At 43.9% G+C, this 22,910-nt stretch overlaps 1 pseudogene; it reads right to left on the bottom strand.

The window, feature by feature from the left end:
- Nucleotides 1–9,903: 9,903 nt before the first annotated feature.
- On the bottom strand, nt 9,904–16,287 carry LOC129689808 (L-lactate dehydrogenase A chain-like; annotated as a pseudogene).
- Between the last annotated feature and the right edge of the window lie 6,623 nt (nt 16,288–22,910).

The raw sequence follows: 22,910 nt of genomic DNA on the forward strand, positions 1-22,910 counted from the left end.
TAATAATAATAATAATAATAATAATAATAATAATAATAATAATAATAATTTTTAAACAAAGCTTTACAGACTGGTAGATTTTACAGGGAGATTTTATGGCAGCATTTTTCTCAACTGAGAGTCACTTTTCCTAAAGGCTCTAGCTTGCCAGGACAATTGACCCCTTGCTAACAAGATACAGAAAAACATTAATGTTAAGTCATAACTTTTCCTTTCTTGTTTATCCCCAAAGTCTTATATTAATGTTAATATCACAATACAAAACATAAATAACTTTCGAAAGTCCCACAGTCTTTAAAAATTCAAACCTTTGATATTTCAGTCTCTTTATAATATTCGCCTCTCTAAACCTCTGACGTCTCTCTAGAATGTTCAAAGTCTCTAGAGATACAAAAGTCTCTCTAAAATTCCAAAATCTCTTGGCTGTGAGTGCCTAAAAAATTAAAATTAATTTAGGTACTTTCTTACTCCAAGAAGGACAAATCAGGGCACAGTTATAATAAAAAACAAAGTTCAAAGGTATAAAAACTTCAGTGTTTAATATCTGGAAGCCACTCATTATCCTCCAAGAACCTCAAAATGGCTCCTTTCCTCCAGCTCTGCTATCTGTAGTGGTGTGTGTCTAGCTTGACTGTTAGCCTCAGGTCAGGTCTACTCCACAGCTACTGCCATCCTTGGTGCTCTGCCATCCCATGATACAGACCTCCCAGAATGCTGGGTTTGCCACTGTAACTAGGCTGTGATCCTCCCTGCGTCTGATCCACAAGGGCAAAGGGAACAGGGATGATGGACAGAAAGTTTGGAAGCCCGGAGAGTATGGATGGAAATGATGACTCTCAGGAACAGCTTTGGGGAAGCAGATCAATTTTATTCGGGGTGAAAGAGGGTTTTGTAGAACTTTGGGAAGGAGGTAGGGCTTTCCAGGGTGGATATGGTTCACTGACCGGAGGGTTAAGGTATTGAGAGACCTCATTTACATGGAGAGGCATTTCAGGAATCGCAGGTGATTGCTGGGCAGGTTCTTATCAGGAGAAAGGAAGTTGGACAGGTAATTTCCCTAAGGACTACGTAACATTCCTCAGGTAGAGGGTGTGGGGACCCCCAGTCCTCCAGGAGAGAAGAGGAAGCTCACTGACCAAAGGAGTCCTCCATTTTGTACCCAGCTCAGGGCTTTCCTGTCATGATGGACTGCAACCTTAGCAGGGGTCCCTGACACTAGGCTTCGCCTTCAGCAATCTCCTCTCCTGGGCTCTCTTCAGGGACTCTGATCCTGGTACTCAGCGCCAGGCTTCAACACCTTTCCATGACTCATACAATGCTAGGGCTAATACTTCAACCCAAGGCTGCTAATGGCTTCTCTTGGCCTTTCACAGCTTTAAGCCTCAGCTTAAAAGACCCCTTCATGCCTGGGGAACCCTCACACATTACTCAATTGTCAGTGCCCCTAAAAAAATTCTTAACATTGCTAACTCTTGAAGGTCAGGTCAAATCAAATCAAACTTTCAAGAAGATACCAATTTCCACCCATGGTAATGATTATCTCTTAAAGCCCTGGCTTTAGCAAATTTTAGTGGAGATATCATGAAATTCAAACTCTCACGTAGTGTTGCCATAAAGGTACTGGTACAATTTCCTTGGAAAATGATGTAGTGTTTACTAGAAAGAGCAAACATAGTTCCTACATATATATGAAAGGAAAGGAAAATACGGGTAAAACCAATACTTGCACACAATTGTACATGAGCACAATCATTCATGGAAGCGTTGTTTACAATGCGCAAAGCAGTGGGAAAAAAAAATCTAGTGTTTTCAATTAATGAATAGATAAACAAAATTTAATATGTTCACACAATAGATTGTTTCCTAATCAAAAGGGAGGTGGTGATTGTCTCTACTGTAGCATGCACGGACCTTGAAAGCAGGACCCTAAGTAAAAGAAGCCAGTCACAGAACATTCCAGTGTGACCTCCCAGGAAATGTCTAGGCCTTCTGGATCCACAGAAATAGAAAATAGATAAGCAGTGGCCTAGGAGGAGGACTTGGGAGAAAACGAGGGGTGACTGCTGCCCTCTGGGGCAATAAAAAAGGTTCTGAAATGTCCCGTCGTGGACCTACACCTCTGTGAATGCGCTAAAAAGCAGTGAAAGCGGAGGAGCCAGGGTACATGGTTGAATTGTATGATGCTACACTTTGGTACAGCTGTGGCAAGAGAGAGAAAGCCATGACAGTAATATGATCTGTGCTTCAGAAGACCACAACCCCAATTTTTAAATCTTCTATATTGCTATGAAAATCTCTGAATAGTTTTAGTGTCCATTTAAAAAGTTTGGTGAAACAGCGGAGGATCTAAAAGACCAGTAGACACTGGAGAAAAACAGGAAGGCCACAAAACAAGGGTATCATAATGCTCTACTGAGCAGAGGCTGGAGATCAGTACCATCTCTGTTGCTGTTCATACATGATTGCACCACAGGCTTTAGAAGCTCCACACATGTTCGGGATTCTCGAGCTAAGGCTGTGTGTTACCCTCAAGGGCTTTTTACCATGTGTTACTGGTTTCTCCCTTACAGGATCTTTTTTATAGGTTTAGGATGGTACCCACGTTTCCTATATTTCTAAAGTCTCTATGCTAATGCTGTGGTTTTGAGAGCAGCTTTGAAAACCACCACCTAGGTCTCTGAAGATGCATGTTCTGTTTTTCTCAAATCCTCTTCCTCTTGTTAGGTTAAAAATATCCTCTAAAGAAGAGAAAAAGGGTAGTGTGTGTGTGTGTGTGTGTGTGTGTGTGTGTGTGTGTGGAGAGAGAGAGAGAGAGAGAGAGAGAGAGAGAGATGGCTTGGTACCTAAGAGCTGCTGCTCTTTCAGAGAACCAGGGTTCAATTCCCAGCACCCACATGGCAGCTCACAAGTGCTTGTAACTCTAGTTCCAGGGTACCAGACTACCAGACACCTTTATACATGCAGGCAAAATGCCAATGCCCATAAAATAAAAATAAATGAATTATTTTTAAAAAGAAGAGAAAGAGGAAAGGGAGGTGAGAGGGGAGGGGAGAGGAGAGTTGAGGTCACTAAAGTAACTTCTTTTGTAAAATTCTGTTGAAGATTTTGTAAAGAGTTTCTCAAGTCTTTTCCCATACTGTGTTTTCTGTGCTGTTACATAAATGCAGAGCAAAACCCTTTGTTAGGGATAGGTACGGTCACAGATAGACACAAAGCCACATACATAGGCACAGCAGGCACACAGGCACAGACAGACATTGAACACAGAGAGCCAGGCAAAAACAGGCAACAGGGACAGACAGATCAGAACAGACAGGTTACAGACTAGTAACCACAAACTACAGACAGACGGAAAACGGGAGAAGAAGGGGCAAATTTAAATGCGTACTCAAGTACTCCAACTCTGGTCAAACTATTCCGAAGGGAAGTTGCTTTATTTTCGTTCCTGAGTGTGTTTATAGATGCAAGTATGTATATGCTTTTAGAGCTGACCACTGGACATTTGGTATTGGATAACCAATTAAAGGGCTTATCCTTGGAGATGACTGATTTTTCTTGTCTCAGCAGTCATTGTTTTCCCGGGTTTCTTTATCTAGGGGTGGGGTCTTGTGAAATTTCCCCCATCAGGCTGGTATGCCAACTGATGTCATTGTTCCGGTCTTGTTTAGGTAGCCTTATTGTCGAGATTTCATCGGGCAGCTTCCTGTAATACATGAGAGACACAGTCCTGCAGCAGATATTCCCAGCCTTAGGTGTGGTGGTTTTGTTGGGGCTAGGCACTCCACAGGCAATTTTTCTCTGCAGGTTGACCAACTGTGGCTCAATGTAATGTATATTGCAAAGGAAAACTTCTTTGAGGAGGAATGAGAACACTTATCTCTGGGTGTCGGATTAAGTATTGAGAATGTAGTTAGGAGATTATACTGGCTTGGGAAATGGCAGTGGCAGATTTTCCTGTGAGGTCTACAGCCTCACCTGCCATGTTTGTAGTTGGCTAGGTTTCTCGTTCCAGTGATAATTTCCTGCCTATCGATCAGGTCTTAAATCCAATTACACAACTCCTGGTTACCCCTAAGATATCAATGCTGTAATTGTGTGTTTGTGGACATTTTGCCACGTCTGTCATTGTTGTGATTTGGTTAGGACTACTGAATGCTTTCATCCCTTGGCAGCTTTTACGGCAACCCCTGATACTGGGAAAGCTAATCCCCTGGGGAGGAAGATTCCAGGGTAGATGTAGCTCTAATCCTCCAAGTCCTGTGTCTGAAGTGTGTGCTATCTTCAGTAATAGAGATTCAGCCTTTAAATTCTGGGAGACATATAAGGGCACAGCCTACATATTGAAATAGCCTATATTGTTTTCAATGTCTCTACTCTTAATGGTATCCCATTTTCATTTTCCAGAGTCTTCATAGCCAGCTTTGGGTATATTTTCTTCTTCTGAGGCTCTGGAAACTATAATTTTGACATCAGGCATTTGAGAGGATGGATGGGTTCTTCTGAGGGTCTCAGGGGAGAATCTACTCCATCTCTGCCGATTCTTTCCTGCATCTTCACACTGTATTCCCTCTGTACTCATAGCTGCATTCAAATTTCCTTCTCTTATAAGGAGTCATTCTGGATCGGGGCCCGCTCCAGTGGTCTTATTTCATTTTCTGATGTAGTGTGGGGTTGGGAACTTGGGAGGTGGGCAGCAGCAAATACTTGGGCGTACAACATGTCCTCTGAAGGGAACCTTTCAGTTTGGATGAAATCCAATTTTGATCTTGTCATTTGTATTTTTAGCATCATATTTAACACATCCCTGTTGACTCTATGGTCATGGGGTTTACTCCTATATATTCCTCTAAAAGGCTTTAATAGTTTCAGTTGTACTCTTTGGGTTTGTTTTATTTTTATCTGTGTTATGGTGTAAGATGAGTGTGGGAATGAAAATTCCTGAAAAGAAGCTGTGTCTGGCTACTGTTAACCAAAAACTCCTGGAAGGAATTTCCATGTCTGCAGAGTCTGGTGATGGACTGAGAGGAAGGAATTTCAGTACTGTGGAGACACTGGAATCTTGCAGCTTCAGATGCTAATTACTTTAGGTTGGGCTGGTTTTAGCTTCTGGAACTCCTTGCTCTACTCTGTGTCTGAATTAACATCTCATGATAATAAATTAAAAGCTCTTAGGTGCTATTAACTTAGCAGAACACTAGCTTCCACCAATCTAAGAGCAAGAATGTCATCAGGGAGCATCTTGGCACTATAGGGTTCCTCCATACCACTGTCCCTGCTCTCCTGTGTACCCAGTAATGTATTTTAAACTCGGCTTGATTTGTAACTTTCTTTGTTCTGTAAGTCTATAAAAACTCGGTGGAACTGCTTCCACGTTGGAACAAGGAGTTTTGAGTAAGCCGAAACTGTGTTCCCAGACCTTTGTCACTCACATGGTTCCAGAATAAACTATTTATCATTCCCTTTAAGATGAGAGTTGTGGGTTTTGTGTCAACAGTTATGGTACTCAACGTGAGGCCCGAAATGATTCTCTTTCTGCTGGAGGAATCACCTGAATGGAAGCCAGGGCATGGACTGATGGGAGTCTGGATGATTTGGTGATATTTCCTCAGGTGGATTGTTGTTGAGTTCTGTCTGGGGCTTTGGACCTTCCCTGGTTTGGTCTTTGGACCATTTTGTTTATGCTGAGCTGGTTAAGAAGGCTCCTACTTTAATAATGTTTTGTTATTGTTTTGTTTTTTGAGACAGGGTTTCTCTGTGTAGTCATGGCTGTCCTGGACTCACTTTGTAGACCACAGCCTTGAACTCCCAGAGATCCTTGCCTACCTCTGCCTCCTCTGCCGGAATTAAAGGCGTGCGCTACCATGCCCAGCTTGATAACATTTTTGTCAGCTTTCAATTTAAGGCTTGTTTGTTTGTTTTGTTTGCTTGCCTTCAGCTTTTTAAACACATTTTGGATTCTGGCTGTTTAACTTATTTTCAGTATTTTGTTTACCTTTGGAACTTTAGCAGCAATGCTTTTAACCTCTGAGCCACCTCTACAGCCCCTGGAACCATTTTCTTAACTGAGGTTCCCTCCTTCCAGATAACTCTAGCTTATGTTAAATTGACATCAAAGTGTCCAGCACAAGCCAGGCACGGTGGCACATGCCTGTAATCCCAGCACTCAGAGATGCAGAGGCAGGCAGATCTCTGTGAGTTTGAGGCTAGCCTGGTCATCAAAGTGAGTCCAGGACAGCCAGAGCTCCATAGAGAAACCTTGTCTTGAAAAACCAAACCAAACCAAACCAAACCAAACCAAACCAAACCAAACCAAACCAAACCACAACAAAAAACAACAATTGGGCTAGAGAGATGGCTCAGACCTTAAGAACATTGGTTGTTCTTCCAAAGGTCCTAAGTTCAGGTCCCAGCCACCACGTGGTGGCTCATAACCATCTATAATTAGATCTGGTGCTTTCTTCTGGTCTGCAGGCACAAATGCAGGCAGAATACTGTGTAAATAATAAATCTTAAGACAACAAAAACAAAACAAAACAAAACAAAACAAAAAAACTATACAGCACAACCCTCCCTTGAGATAAAGAGGATAGCCTAGGTCTGTGTTTTTGTGTATATGTGTGTGTGTGTGTGTGTATATATATGTGTGTGTGCAAACATTTTGAAGATATTTTTAACTGCTACTGCCTTTTTAAAAACAAGCAAACAAATGTGTTTTAAAGATCCTTATTCTAGCCAGGCCTATGCAAGAAGAAACCTTAAGTATTTTTAAATCATCATTTTATAAACCTACTTTCAGGCTTCAACAGACATCTTAGGCTGTACAGATCATTTTAATGTGTTGCATCATATTGATACACACATACTTAAAAGTATTCATCTCTAATTTTAATTAAAATAATAATAATAATAGAGTCATCAATGCTAGTTCTCTTCTTGATGTATTGAAAGACCCCAGCCTCACACTAAGTTAAACATAGCTAATGCCATTTTGTGAGACACCACTGTTTTGTAAAACTCTGAAGGCCAGATGAGAAACTGGAAAATTACTGAGAAATCCTAGCTGTGTCACCCACTTGGGATATCTGTGGTCAGGCTGCCCCAGTCATACTAAAAACAGTTTGTGTTATTCACTCTCATAGCTATCTGTGAGACTGTTTCAGCTAAGATAGGGAAAAACAAAATAACAGGTGGCGGGCCACGTCAAGGGGTCATCCTACCCCCCTTGACCACCCAGTTCCTGAAATCTTGGTGCCCCTGCCAAACTTTGACGCAAATTGTGGTCTCGTGTAAACGTACCAATCAGCCCCCTGTAACCATGCCCTCTCGTTTCTGTACCAGTGCCTCTGCCTCTAAAACCCTATAAAAACCCCAGCTTTCTACCTAGGGGGCGCGGAAGTCTTCCGAAAGACTTTTTGCCCCGGGTACCTGAGTATCAAAATAAAAGCCTCTTGCTGTTTGCATCCGAATGGCCTCGTTGATCTTTGGGAGGGGGTCTCTCTGACGGAAGATACCCTCCGGGGATCTTTCAGTATTAGCCCATCTTGGATGCCTCAAACATTAATAAGTAAATGTTTTTTTCTAACAAACCATTCCAAGGTATCTGTTAAAAATAATTTCAATCTCTAACAAATAATTTAAATTTGATAAAGAAAGCAAAAATTATTAATGTTCTTTACCTATCTAAGGTACAATATGTTTTCTATGTTTTAAATGCAAACTCTTATTCTTTCAATTAAAATTATCTCATTATAATGTTTTCTAAATTTTGTAATAATAATAATGTCAGATTAAAATATACTATAAATGGTTGTTTAAAAATAAATATGACTATAACTAAGTTAAAATTAATGTAAAGGTTATAAAATTTGAAAAGATTAATTCAATACACTGAGATAAAACTAATGCTTGTTTTTTTTTTTAATGATTTTTTGAGTGTTGCCCTGGCTGTTCTGGAACTTGCCCTGTAGACCAGATTGGCCTCGAACTCAGAGATCCACCTGCCTTTGCCTTCCTGAGTGCTGGGATTACAGGCGTGTACCACCACACCTGGCTTGATGTTTGAATTTTAACAGCAATGTTTTCTTAAGTATTGTCCTTAGTATCCTTTTACTAAGTGAACACTTAAAAACCAGTGATTCAGTATATATTCTTATTGGAGAAAGCCTTGGCTTTTTAAAATGATCATTGCCTTAAGTATAAAATTCATTTTGAGAATGATGTCTACTTAAAATATTCTTACTAAATTATATAGTGATTGTAAACTCTGTCCTACTGGACAAATGTTAAAATATGCTTATAAAATTGTGTGTATTAGACAAACAAATAACACATAGTATCGTAAGAGACTTTTAATTGCAATAACTAAAGTTTAAAACCAAAAGCAGCGTCTTCTTCAAAGGATCTGATCCAGATGTTTACAGTAACTAAAAGAAAAAAAAGAAGGATATCCCGTCAAAGACTTCCTTCTGACTTAAAGATCAGGACTCTCTCCAGGCACTTCCAACTCACTCCTGGGACATCTCACATCATCCGAGGACACACTGAGGGGATCACGTTCCCAGGAACCTCAGCTCCTACTTTCTCCCTGACCTCTCATCTACAAGACTCCCTGACCCTTGGCAAGACTGCTATCTGCTGTCCCATTTTGGGACGTCCCGCTCAACAGTCACTTCTAGCACTTTGGGCACTTATGAGTCTGTGCATGGACCGCTGCCTTCGGGAATAAGGAAGCTTCTTCAGCATCTTCCCAGGGCAGCACTGGTCTGTGAGAATAAGCATAAATATTTAGAAGGCAGTTGATAACATGTCACTTAGCCAAACAACAGCAGCACATTCCATGCTATGGCCTATTAACTCCAAAGCCATGGGCTTTCAGCTAAGTTTATAGCACAAAACATGAATTCCCTTCCATGGAGGGGGGCCTCGAACACAGTCACAAAGTGGTCGGTTACACAAATAACAATCATGCTACTACCTACCGGTAGGGACATCTTGCTTAGCAGGATGGTAGGAATAAGGCCGTTGGCGAATTTCCTCTTCTAGAGCCGTGTATAACCTTTCAGGCACCGTGACAGCTTCCAGTAGCAGTTTCTGCAGTTCTGGTTTTAAATGAAGTTTTTGATACATTTTGAACTGACTTTTTGAGGGCCAAAAGATGCAGATCTAATTGTTCTGCAGACTGATGTCCAGTTTCGCCTTCACCATCAGTTGCCTATCCTTCCTTCTTGTGGATGTTTTTGACGCCTTTGCCAAATAGTAAATGGAAATAGCCGTATAGATTTATTTATGGGTCCTCTGTGGTAATCTATTGATATACCTGTCTCTCTTTGTGCCAGTACCCTATGCTGTCTTTGTCATTACAGCTCTGTAGTATAAGTAAAAATTGGGTACTCGGATGTCCCTAGTCATTATCTCCCTGCCTAGAATTACTTTGGCTAATTGTGGTCTTTTGTATTTCCATGTTAAGATGTTAGGATTCTTTTTCCTAATTCTGTGACGAATGTCTTTGGAATTATAACGTTCTGTAGGACAGTTATGCATAGAGTATGTATAATGAATTTACACACTGGACCCAGAATGTGACTAACTGGGAACATGTTGGCCTAGCCCCGTTTGGTGAGGGTGTGCACAATGGGCTCTCAGGGTAATTGAAGCCTACACACAATCGGCAGTGTGTCTCAGGGCCAGTGAGACTGTCACATTAACCAGGTTACCACTACACGAGCACCACTTAGCATCATGGTTAGAGGTGTAGGAAGTGAGGTTTTCCCCAGACCACCTTAAGAGCAGTGGGAAGTGAGGTTTTCCCCCCAGGCCACCTTAACACAACCACACTAACCGCAGCTCAGACAAGGAGGAGATAGTGTGTGGTCTCTATAGAGACCCTGCCGCAGCAGTGAAGACTCAGAACTTTAGAACCGCATCTTCCTTGATGCGCCAAGGTGTATCTGCACTTTTCTTCAGGCGAGCCTCCTCTTCAGGCGATAGAGTTGCCTTCACAACATCCAAGATTCCATTTAGTTTCAGGACAGGGGACATAAGAGAAAGATGGTATCCTTTACTCCACCGAGACCCTTAATCATGGTAGAAATGGGATGCACCCACTGAAGATCCTTCATTATGTTCTTGGCCAAGTCTGCCACAGGGAGCCCAGCAGCCCAGGACATGTAACCTTTCAGTTTGAGCAGCTCTTAGGCGCTGTCAACCACCTGCTTGTGAACCTCCTTCCATTGCTCCATGTCAGCATCTGGGCCTTGTTTTGAGTTCGGATTCTTCAGGGAGACTCTGGCAATCTTCTTATCACTCCACACAAGCACACTGGAATCTCTATGTTCCTTTAGATCCCATCCATGAGAGCCAAGCGGGTGAACTCCCAGCCTTTCCCTGTCAGGTAACCGGGCCCAGCTGAATTCAGACTGTGACCACTTCCCATAATTCAGTTTGGGGGAAAGCTGCTTATTTCCCAAGCCACATAGGTCAAGAAATCCAGTGGGTTTGAAGCAATAGGCAGATTGCAGTTTGGACTGTACTTCACAGCGTTGGGAATGAAGAACATGAAGATGGTCTGTCTCGTCAGACCAAACTGAGCCAGCTGTCTCCTCTTGTTGATAGGCCCCCACTGTGATAATTGCCAGCTCGGAGTTTGCAGTCATGGTATAGTCTTTGCTAGAGACAACGTTTGGTGTTCTAAGGGAAAGGCTGCCGTGCTGGAGATCCATCATCTCTCCATTCAGTTTGTCTTTCATGACATCAACAGGGCAAGCGCATTGGTCAGGTCCTTCATTAAGATGCTGATGGCACAAGCCATGTCAACAGCACCAACCCCAACAATATTACATATATAATCTTGTTCTGGGGAGGGAGGCTGTTCTTCCTTAAGAAGATTCACGACATGGTCAGCTGGCCCTTGGGCACTGACATCTTGGACTCGGAACCTTTTGGGAGAGCATGGTCTGGACTCCAAGACAGCGGCTCCTGTTCTAGCTCTTAAAGCTTCACTTGTTGTTATTGTTAAGACAGAGCCTCCCTGTGTAGCTCAGCCTGGCCTCAAGCTCATAATCTGCCCACTTCAACATCTTAGACGCTGAGGTGCGGGTGTGGGATACCCTGCACTCCTCCACTCCCAAATACACATTCTAGAAGAAATTTTGAATAGTTAGAACTACTGAGGAACCACTTAAACCATATCCATAGTCATATATCCACAGTCTCTCTCTCATCTATCTAATTTGTGTGTGTTAGAATATTCATAGTATATATTTAGGAGGATCCCTGAAAAGATTTCCTTCAAACTATAACATTAGTTACTTTTAGGAACTAATACTATATCTTTCTATACACACAACTATTATACTTTTCTATATATACATGAACGTTGTATTTTTCATTGTATTCTGTATCTTGTTAGAATTTCCTATGTAAGAGTTTATTATAATTTAAAAGTTAAATAAAGCATCTGTGGCCATTTGAGTTTCTGTAAAATTGTGTGTGTGTGTGTGTGTGTGTGTGTGTTTTAAAGCAGATGAGTCTAGAGGGGTCTAGGGGTTGACCATTCTTGTGGGTGTTAGAAGGAAGCAGAAGCAAATGTGGTTATTCCAATTCATTGTGTTGGCTTTCCTCCTCGGATGGGAAGGTTCTGGGACTCAGAGAGCCCAGGAGCCATACAACTCAGAGGTGGGACAGTTATCCCAATGCAAGGAAAATCTGAGACAAAGGAGCCTAGGAACTACACAGCTCTGAGGTGGGACAGTGTCCTAAGGGAAGGAAAACCTGAGACAAAGTTGCCCAGGAACCACACAGCTCTGAGTAGAGGCCTCCTCAGCAGAGGCATTGCAGCTCCCAAGGGAGTATTTCCCCAACGTCAGCTGAGCTGAGGGGCTCACCAGCCTCAGCCCCTCTCCTTTTGTGCTTCTTCTCTTCTGTGCTTCTTGATGAGTCACATCAGGCAGCAAATCTCTTAAAAGAGATTTATTGGAAGAACAAACCCAGGAGATGAGGGACAACCCAGGAGCGGCTTCCCAGAAGAAGACAGCAGAGGACTGAGCAGACACAGCCTTTATATAGAATTTTTTAGGAAGCAGAGCTTTCTAGGGCAGAGATTTCCAGAGAGAGGATTGGTGGGATTTCAAGTCCTGCACTAGGGGGAGTTTAGGGATTGGCGGGTTTTTCAGTTCAGGGATTAGTTGGTTCTCCTGTTTTGGGATTGGTAGGTTTCTGTGGGAAGTTGAGGGATTGGTGAGTTTTCCTACTCAGGGATTGCTGAGTTTTTGTTTCAACTTTTCACCTAAAATTAGCATAATCTGGGAAGGGTCCCGCTGAGGGGCTGGAGATGGCCTCCAGTTAGAGGCTGGAACTGCCATTATGACAGAGAGGTGTAGGGGAGGGCCCTGTTAACCCGTGCCTGAAGGGGTTTACACAGATTTGAACTCTAAGCTCAACAGAACAACTTTCCTTAACTAAACTATGAATTTAGACCAAAGGGTCAGATTCCTGGTCTTGGTCCCTGGCTGACCGTGCCAGACCGTATAAAGCTCCCTGCCTGGGAGAAATGACTAGTTTATACATTGTTGCCACAGAGACTGCTCTGGAGCTCACAGACTGCTCCAGTAGCACAAGCCTCCCTCCCACTGAGTTTCCTGTCAGCAGCAGCCACGAGTGAGACTTAACTGTGGCTTCAGCTTCTCAGGTTCTCCAGGAGTCCCATCTCAGGTCCCAGGGCTGTGGAGATTTGGCCTCAGCTGCTCTAACGTCCGGAGCTGTTGCTCCCCAGAGGTGTAGAGAGGCCAGCAGCACAGGCCAAAGATATGAGCACCCCTCTCAGGGACCACAGGGGGAATGGTACCCAGGGGGGCTGAAGAGCCCAAGAAGAAGCACCCAGGAAAAGGTGGAGGGGGAGCGCAGAGGCAAAACTTGAAGCAGCCTGGCCTGGCTGCTGAAGTTCCTCAGGCAGGGGCCTGGCCACTTTTCTGCAAAGTATACAAAGTTGACGAAGAATACAAAGTTAACAAAGGCAGGGAAGCCTTTCCAGTCAGCGTGAAGAGCTAAACACTGACCTGTGTAGGAGCTGAGGCCAGCTAAACGCTATTGTTTTCTGCTTTGTCTTAGGTGTCCTACTGCACTGTTCCAGGACCCAGTCCTGCACTGGGCTCAGTATTATGCGCTGTGACGCGATGAGGGGGGCGCTGCAGCCATTTGGCTGCAATGGGTACCTTTAAATGCAATCTCCACTCTGAAACCTTCCCTGCTATTTCTAATAGACATGGAAAGGCAAACACTTGTTCATACATTTGCTAAATGAGTTAGGTGGTGTCTTAAAGGTGCCCATTGTAGTGGGGCAGGCAGGAAAAGCACCGTGAGGTGTTAAAGGACGGGAAATTCCACTGGCAGTGAGAACATGAAACGTCCAACAGCTCAAGCCAGGCTAGTGTGGTGCTGTATGCTGGTTCTGCAGAGTCAACCAATATTGCTCTCCATCTCAGTCTTCAGGTTACATAAAAATGCGAACACGCCTTTAATCCTAGCACTAAGGAGGTAGAGGCTGGCAGATCTTTGTGGGTTCAAGGCTAGCCTGGTCTACAAAGCAGGTCCAGGACAGTCAGGGCTACACAGAAACGCTGTGTAGTGAGTTTAAGATACTACCTTTCATCTATGATATCAGCAATAATCAAAAGGTTTTATCTTGGTAACGTTAAGGAGAGACAGAGTGAGGGATAATGCTGTGGTGCTTTTGGAAAGTGGCTTGAAAGTGTCTATCAAAACTTGGAACCCGTCTACTTTTGGCCAATCCATCATTGTTTATCCAACTAACATGCTTACACATGTATGAAGTGAAATACAGGTAAGGTTACTCACAGTAAAAAAAAAAAAATTAATGCTTTTTAAGATTTTATATTTTATCTTATGTGTAGGAGTGTTTTGCCTGTATATATGATTTGTGCATTACATATGTACAGGCTTATCAGGGTTAGGGTTAGGGTTAGGCAGAGGAGGATGTTGGCTCCCCAGGGACTGGAGTGACAGATGGTTGTTAGCTACCGTGTGGGTGCTGGGTATCAAACCTGGGGCCTCTGGAACTGCAGCCAATGCTCTTAACTGCTAAGCCAGGTTTCCAGTGCCATTTGAGTTTTGTTTGTTTGTTTGTTCGTTTGTTTCTGAGACAAGGTTTCTCTGTGTAGCCTTGGTTGCCCTGGACTCACTTTGTAGACCAGGTTGGCCTCAAACTCACAGAGATTCGCCTGCCTCTGCCTGAGTGCTGAGATCACAGGTGTGTGTCACCACGCCCAGCTTCCATTAGAGAATAAAAAAAAAACAAAACAATTTTTATTGTGGGGTGTGTGTGTAGGTGCCCAGCAACTTTGTGTGCTATGTTCTTTCTCTCCACCTTTATGGGTGTCCCAGGAATCAAACTCAAGTTTCCAGGCTGGCAGCCCTTGCTGTTCCTTTTCGAAACGACTTGCCATCAACTAATAAAGAAAGGATTAAATAAACTGAAAGGCACGAATGCAGTGAAAAACGTTGTGGATTTTCAGGAGCGTGAAACAGCCCCGTGTGTACTGACTTGGAATGTTCATTAATCTGCAGCTTTGAACAGCAGCCCTCACCTAAAATGTGAGGTGCACTGTAGTACCATCCTCTCTAAAGGCTGTGAAAAAAAAAAAAAGAAAAAGACTGTTTACCCGCCTCCCATCCATCTACAGTTTAGTTATACTTGTACTGTGTCGTGGCTTGTTGCTGGGGCTGCTGACGTAGTCAGAAAGCACTACAGACTGAGGTACTGACAGAAAGATTTCTCATCAATCCGTGTTCTAGAACTTCAAGATCATGGCATCCTCAGGGTTTTTTTTTTTCTTCTGAGCGCTTTCTCATCTTGGCTTGAAGACGGCTGTGTCATCATCATTGTCATTGTTGTCATTATTGTTGTGGTTGTTGTCATCATGTTCATGTCCCGCCCCCTCCCCGGCTGTCTTCACAAGCTCTTCCATCTGTGTGTCTGTTCTAATTGCATAAGGATAACACATGCCTGAGGGCCTGCCCCAGTGACAGCTCCTTACCCAAATCTCTTCTTTGAAGAAACTGTTTCCATAGATACCTTAGTCCTGTTCTCAAGTACTTGAAGCTTGGATTTCAGTGAATGAGTTTGAGCCTAGGAAGCGGATACCGTTAGCTCACAACAAGAAGGGATTCCTTTCTCAGAGAGGTTGGGCCACCAGCCATGACCAGCCTGGTCCTAGGGGAGGGAAGCTGTTGAGTCAGCAAACAGGAGGAAAGAAACCACGTCTACCCTTTGAAGTTTATATCCTACATACATGTCACAGATTTTTGAAACTTAGTTTGTGTAACAGGGCCCCACACCTTGGTACATTCCCAGAGCTTAACACAGCTGTCTCCATGATGAAATACCAATTAGGCCAGAAAATTCAACACATTGAAAAGGCAGCACCACCAGCCAAAATGAAAACAAAGTCCTAATTCATCAAAGCCCATAGTTCTGGGAAAGTCTCTAAATGTACTAACCCTGCCTTTTGCTCCTGTAGTTCCGTATCTGGCTAACTATTCTTATTAACTGGAGTATGTCAACAAATTTTTATCTTAAAAGCTCGCCCTGAGAAAGGCTCTGTGCTACACTAGGATCCCAAACAGCCATTGTGATCGATGGCTGGCGAATAAAGACGTTCTATTGGCTCAAACCCATGTCCAAGCCGTCTTCTCTGGTGGATATTCCACAATAATTAGGTAGAAAAAATAAGAAGAAAACACAATTTTTTTTCCTTTCTACATTGTAAGCATTCCCTTTTAATCTTTGTCACAGTTCAATATTATTATTAATATTATTAATTTTAGGCATTAAAATTAGCCCGAAAGATCTAGAGTTTTGAGTTTCTTCAACCAGAAAAGTATAAAGTGTGTGTGTGTGTGTGTGTGTGTGTGTGTGTGTATGTATGTGTGTGTCAGGTGCATGAAGGAGCTAAAAATTTTTCTGAGAGATGCCTCATTGATGGTCAAGGTGACCAGCCTGTGCTCTTGGGCTGCTGGTTCATTCAAATAATTCCTCTGCCTTCCTGTGCTGGAGAGAGCACGTGGGGATGGCCTGGGAGCCATTCTGTGTGGGGCTGCCCTCCCAGGGTATCTACAGCCCTCATTCTCTATGATATTTGGCTCTATCTTACTTCTTCAAGAACCCCTACCTACCTTGGACACTGCATTGATGTCGGCAATCTGTGGCAGCTTGCCAATCCCTCTTTCAATCTGGATCCCGTTCAATGCCTCCCTATACTTCCTCTTCTTCATTTCCTCCACTTTCCCTCCTATATAGCACTTAACAGTTTTTTGAGCACACGATATTTTTGCTTGACTATTCCCAGGAATCTTTGCCTATGTTGTTCACAGATGGAGCCCAAGCAACTGGGGTCATGCCTGTCGTAGGCACTTGATAATTATCAGTTGATTGGCAGACAGAGAGCGTGACCATCTGCTGGCCACACCCCTTTCCTTTCTGGCCCATGACTTAGTGCCTCTTCTCTGTGCTATCTCCTTTCTACATGCTAATCTCCACTTCTCACAGGTGAGGGTAACTGAGGAGCCTGGCCTGTTAAGTCTTAATCCTGTGATTAAGGCATCAAGAATGTACTTCTTCTAGAAATGAAGGCTTACAAATGGTGAGCAACTTGGTTAGGGTTCTCAGCAATTACAATGCCCAGGCTCATCTCTGCCTACATTTTATACAGTCTGTGACTTTGAGTGGTAAACTGAGGCCAGAACTTGACCTTCTGGAAGTGCCCCTGTCTCTGCCTCCTTTCTCTCAGTCCCTATGAGTCTTTCTGTTCGCCTTCTTAGGTTTTTAGATCTGCTTCTCCGTTTTTAGAGAAATCTTACGGGTAAGGGTCGGAGGTTAACTGTGGATGCTTGCTCTGGCTAGCTTTACGTCAATTTGACACAACCTAGAGTCCTCTGAGAAGAGAGCTCTCAGTTGAGAAAATGCCTCTATCCATAAGATGGGGCTGTAGGCAAACCTGTTGGGCAATTTCTTGATTAGTGATTGATGAGGAAACACCCAGCCCATTGGGGGTAGTGCCATCCTTGGGTAGGTGGTCCTTGGGTGTCTTAAGGAAGCAGGCTGAGCAAGCCAGGCGACGAAGCCAGTACATAGCACCACTCCCTGTCTTCTCCCTCAGCTCCTGACTCCAAGTTTTCCATCCTGGCCCTGACTTCCTGCCTCAGTGAACTGGAAGTGTAAGGTGAGATAAACCTTTCCTTCCCAAGTTGCTTTCGGTCATGAAGTATTTTATCACAGTGACAAAAACCCCACTAAGACAGTACTTATCAGATCAGTGCCATGATAGGATCAGATCTATACAGCAGTTTCCTTCCACAAGCATTAGTGGAGAACCTTTTGGGCCCCTGGCATGGCATGGACAGCAGATTCTGGACAGCACTCCAAGAGGACTTCAGATAATTTGTTTTTTAATCTACATACGAGCTTTTCCAAGAAAAGGCAAGCTTTGTCAGTGTTATGGCCAAGTCTCACCAAGCCTTTGTCTTTTTGATAGACATGCTCGATTTTAGGTGACTTCATGCAGAAGTGGGAATAAGCACAGGAAAAAAAAAAAAAGCCCAAAACACCCTTTGGCAAGGAAGGCATTATGCAATTGCCTTAGATGTAAATTTACCTTCTTAATTATGGGTGCCTGTGGGTACAATTACAGATAAGTAGCATTTCCCAGTTCTAATCTTCTTCCTGCTTCCTTCTCTGAGGCCATGCTGGTAAGCCTCCCTGGGCCTTCTGTTTAACTCAGAGGTGGCGAGGCAAATTGAAAGAACTGCCCTGACTGAAAGCTCAAAGGGGTCAAGGGAGAGGTGGGCGCAGCGGTGCTGGGAAAGCACCGTTTAGAACTGGTTCCAAGAAAATGTTTGCTATCTTGCAGCATAGACTTCCAGGCTGTCTAATCATAAAGTGTTTTCCTGGGTACTCATGCCCCTCCTGGGTTCTGCATTCAATGAGTCATGAAGTGGGGGGGGGGGGAGGGGGGGGGGGGGGGGGAGGAGGGGAAAGGGAGGGATGCAAAAATGGATGTGAGCCATTCCAGGCAGGTACCACCCCAGCATTTCACTTCAGAACAGAGATACCAGAGCTTTGCTGGGCCCGTATTACAGAGGCAGTGTCCTGGGGCCGGATTCTGCAAGGACCCTACTGGTTTCTGAAGCGTTGGTTCCTATTAAACACAGAATATTACTGTCTTCTGGAAAAGTCAGCCTAAGTACAGAGGTCAGGAGGGTGGGGAGTAGGCCCACTGTAGATCCCAACAGCACAGGGTCTGACAATTTTAACACGTTATGAGTCTGTGTCCTTGCTCAAGGAAGAGGTGTTTTCGGTGTTTTACAAAGTATAGTTGAGAGCTGGGTGGTGGCATACGCCTGTAATCTCAGCACTCTGGTAGGCAGAGGCAGGTGGATCTCTGTGAGTTCGAGGCCAGCCTGGTCAAGAAAGCAAGTCCAAGACAGCCAAGGCTACACAGAGAAACCCTGTCTTTAAAAAACAACAAGAATAAACACACTAAAACAACAAAAACAAAATAAAATGAAGCATGACAGTGGTTCACAAAGGTGCTGGTTCCAACCTCCCAAAGGCCTGCCAAAAGCAAACTTGTATCTTTTACGGCAAAGCCAGAGTCATTTGGGAAGAGGAACTCTCAATTGAGAAAATGCCTCCATAAAATGGGGCGGTAGGCAAGCCTGTGGGGCATTTTCTTAATTAGCGATTTTCCTTCCATCATATCTGACACAGAGTCTTAGCAATTCTCTCCTGAGGCATTTGGTGGTCTTTTGACATCTTTCGCCTCCCTCCTGAAACCAGGGTATAATTCCCTGGCACAAAGCCCTCTGAAGATACCTATGAAACTTGGAACCAGGTCACCGTCCTTAGGATCTGGCTTTGCTTTGTCTGCCTGAGCCTGTCTCTCTCAGCTCAGTAACTCTCCTGCTCCTCACATTGGTGTGGGGAAGGGGAGGGAGTGTCCCTGTTGCCTTGGCCAGCAGGGCCAGCGACTGAAAAGGTAGGCACCAGTACTGGCCCCTTCTACAGAGAGTTTCCAGCTTTCTGGGGCTTATTAAGATGTGGCCAAACACAGTCCGCAGTTTCTAGCACCCGCCTCATCATGCTCTCGGGTCTCCAGCCCACACCCTCTGGGGAGAAGAGAGAAGAGTAAAGAGGTGGTGGGGGATGGTGAGGGAAAACATAGCTCTGGGGGAGCTCTGTTGGCTGAGCTCCAAGAACCGCATAGCACCATTCGAAGACAGGACTCTTTGTGAACAGCGCTATAGGTGTTTTTTAAAAAGTGGATCTGCATGTTAGAGCACTGTATGGATAGAAACATTTAAAACTCACATTTTAAAACTTAAGCTTGGTGGAGAGATGGCTCAGAGGTTAACAGCACTGGTTGCTCTTCCAGAGGTCCTGAGTTCAATTCCCAGCAACCACATGGTGGCTCCCAACCATCTCTAATGAGATCTGGGCCCCACTCTTCGTGGGTTCATACGTGCATGATCCTGCTGGATCATATGCTGTATTTTTCTGCTTATTCCTTGTTATCCTCCATCCCTTCTGGCTCTTACGTTTTTTTCTGCCTCTTCTTCTGCAGGGTTCCCTGAGCCTTGAATGACTAATATAACAGAATACCAAAGATAAGGCCTTGGGAAATCCTGCAGTATTCAATAATTTGGAGGAGAAAGGAGTACCTGTAGAACTGAGGTTTCCCAAGAGAGCTGAGTTGAACTAGGCCTTGGAGAATGGGTTGTAGTCCTAGAAGCCAAGAGTGATGAAGTGTGTCAGAGGAATGAAAAAGTATCAGAACGTTCAAACAGCAAAGACACATTCACTTTGCATACAAAGATGCAAAGAAAACTGTTGTGGTAAATAAATAATGAGCTGTTGGGCTATATAATGTTCATTATTAGCCCCAAGATTATCACAGCAGTATTGTTTAACCCACTATCACAAATGACAAGACACAGACACCTGTTAGATTTTCTAATTGCCTTATTTACCTAGGGCCGGGCAGATATTTCATTTACACTGTCTCAATATCCTCCCCATCCATCTCCCAGCCCCCATCCAATGCCATCCTCCTTAACCATCCTCATCTGGACTATCTTCCATCCATAAGCTTATAAATACTTGTTTGTATTCTTCATCTGGGCCTTTTCACGCCATTGTTGGAGTCTTTACTCCTCGCCCACGGGATTCCTTCTCCCTGCTAACCCATCATGGCATCCTCCTTTCTCCTTTCTTCCCATCTGTCTGTCTCCCCTGATTCTCTCCAAAGCCCAGGAAACTTAGCCACACCTACTCCATTCTGCCCTGCCCAGGATAAAATGATTGAGGCAGGTTTACAAAACAAGGATAGGTATAACCAGATCTTGAGGGCCAGCATTAGAACAACCCCCAACAGAAAACCTGAAGGGAATGGTGGCTTAAGCATGGCTTTGAAGTCACACAAATCCTAATTCAATCTTACCAGAGCTAGCAATTACAAGCCTTTGGCTCATTATTCTAATTCCTTAAGCCTTAGTTATCTAATGTCCAATGACCCACACTCAGTTGTTTGTTTAGTAATTTGTGGAAGTCATTATCATCACTCAAATCATTCTGGAACACCAGATTCTAACTTTACTATGCTCTATTTCCCTTCAGGACCCAACAATGAAAAACTTTTATCCTAGCTAGTGAAAACCACAAAGCTGTAAACTACGTCATCCTCCGTTTGGGTGAAAACAACAGGGTGAGGAAAGTAGGTCCATCCATCTTCACAAAAAAATTCCTCCCACAAGTGGCTGTCCTCTTCTTCTGGCTGCAGTAATCTCCATCAGGCTTTTCTGCTCCTGCTCTGCAGTCGCCAGCTATCATTTAATGTCTTTGCCCACCATTGTGAAGAGGCTGGCTGAAAACCTTCTTCATGACCGTTGGGCACCAGGACACGTCAGAATGCTCTGGGTAGGTTTTCTTTTATGAAAGGTACACAGTAGTTCCTGGTGTTTCTCACCTTCAATTCTATGGATACTTGGGAAGGCTGCCCTCTGGTTCCTTCTGTAAAACAGGGTCAGAACACTTAGCCAAACTCTGCCACTTATTAGCCAGGTGACTTGTGGCAGGCCATTGTAGTCTTTGGATTGTAGTTAGGTTTATCTACATGATGTGCATAGATGGGAAGGCGTAGGTGGGAGTGGCTTGGAAATCCTTCAACTGGATAATGAGCATCAAAATAGGTGGACGGCAGGGTGGGACTCTGTGTCCATTTCTCTTTAGCACATCAATGAGCTCAGATTTCATAATTAAATCCTTCTTCTGGTTGTGGGTTGTGACTGCTGCATCTACTCTGAGCAAGGCAAACATTTTAGTATCTCTCTTTCCTAAGAGTCTAAAAAAATGTGTCTTACTGAGCTGCTGACTAAAGGTGTCGGACAGATGGTGTTACTTGTTTTCCAGGGTGACAGTCACCTACTGGGATCCCACAGATTTGAGGCAGGCTTTTAGGTGTGTGTATTCAACACATGTGCCCACATCCTTGTCCCCTGCCCCCCAACACGGGCAGCCACAAACCCTCGGCATCCATGGTCATTACCTTTCAGATAAAGTCATTTTGAGGCCTTCGGGTCATGACCTGTGGTACTCCCAGCCCGTTGGTTTGCTGGTATCATTATGCACTGTGTGCTTGCTAATTGAAGCAGACAGTTGAATGCCTTCTGACATCACCAGACAAGGCTCTAACGGGCAATGCTGCCTTCTGCAGGGGCTGTTTTCAGCAGTGAACACTGCCAGTGACTCCCAAAATGCACATCTGATTATCTACAGACTCAGACTTTAGCTGATCTGGTTACGAATTAATTCAAATTATGAAACCCTCATCGACCCCCCTCCAGGAGACACTCAGGATATAACTAGCAGGCTCTGATTAGAAGCTGTCAAAGTTTACAGTAGGACCCATTCAAAGTTGTGCTAGAAAACAGATGTGGTTTCCCAGGAAGCATGGAAACTTTAGGAAAATTCCAGAGGTACAGAAATAATGTCTTTTTCTTCCTAAAATTTGCTGAACTGGTGAGATGATTCAGTATGCAGAAGCATTTGCTGCCCAAGCAGCCCGATGACCTGAGTTCAATTCCTGGAACCCAGGTGGACAGAAAAAAGACCACTGAAAAGTTGTCTTCTGACTTCCACACACACACATTACACACACACTAATAATAATAATAATAAAAATAATGTTTATTGTTCTGCTATTTGTACCCAGTTAACTTTGGGTGATGGTAATGGATAAGAATGTGTCTGAGGCTTTAGCTGTGCCTGTTTAGAGAGTCTGAAGCTTATTCTATTGTGGCAAAGGCTCCATCCCTCAAGGACACCAGCAGGAACAGAGCTTTGTTGTTCTCAGAATTCTGCTGTACTCTGGCACGTGGCTGCCTTTCCACTGTGTGCTGGTTGCCTTCACCCACTCTGTCAACTTCTCATGGGGGAGCCCTACCACCCGCAAATACCACCGGGATCTGGAGGAGGAGGGAACGCAATTTGTGCTGGTCAATCAGGCTTGGAAACAACAGTCCATCTGACTTCATTTCATTAAGTAGAAAACTGAGAACCAGAAGGAAAATATCTTGGCTGAGGTCTACAGGGTGGGTCCTGAGAACTGGGTGTAGAGTGTCACATACCTTCTCCTCCATTTACACTGTGTAAGGTGTGGATTTTGTAAAATATCTGCTCTTTTTTTCTTTTTTGAGAAATGTATAAAATTCGTTTGGGATAAGCAATGATCCAAGGCTATCAAAATTCACCTCTGTCATCAGCTCCCTGTAACCGGTTTGATGTCTTGGTTACAAATCCAGCTTCATCACTTGGTTACGGTACAGATATGTTGCCTCCCTCC

The sequence above is a fragment of the Psammomys obesus genome, unplaced genomic scaffold (assembly GCF_907164565.1).
Source record: "Psammomys obesus unplaced genomic scaffold, mPsaObe1.curated_primary_1811, whole genome shotgun sequence".
In the NCBI taxonomy this organism is placed as follows: domain Eukaryota; kingdom Metazoa; phylum Chordata; class Mammalia; order Rodentia; family Muridae; genus Psammomys; species Psammomys obesus.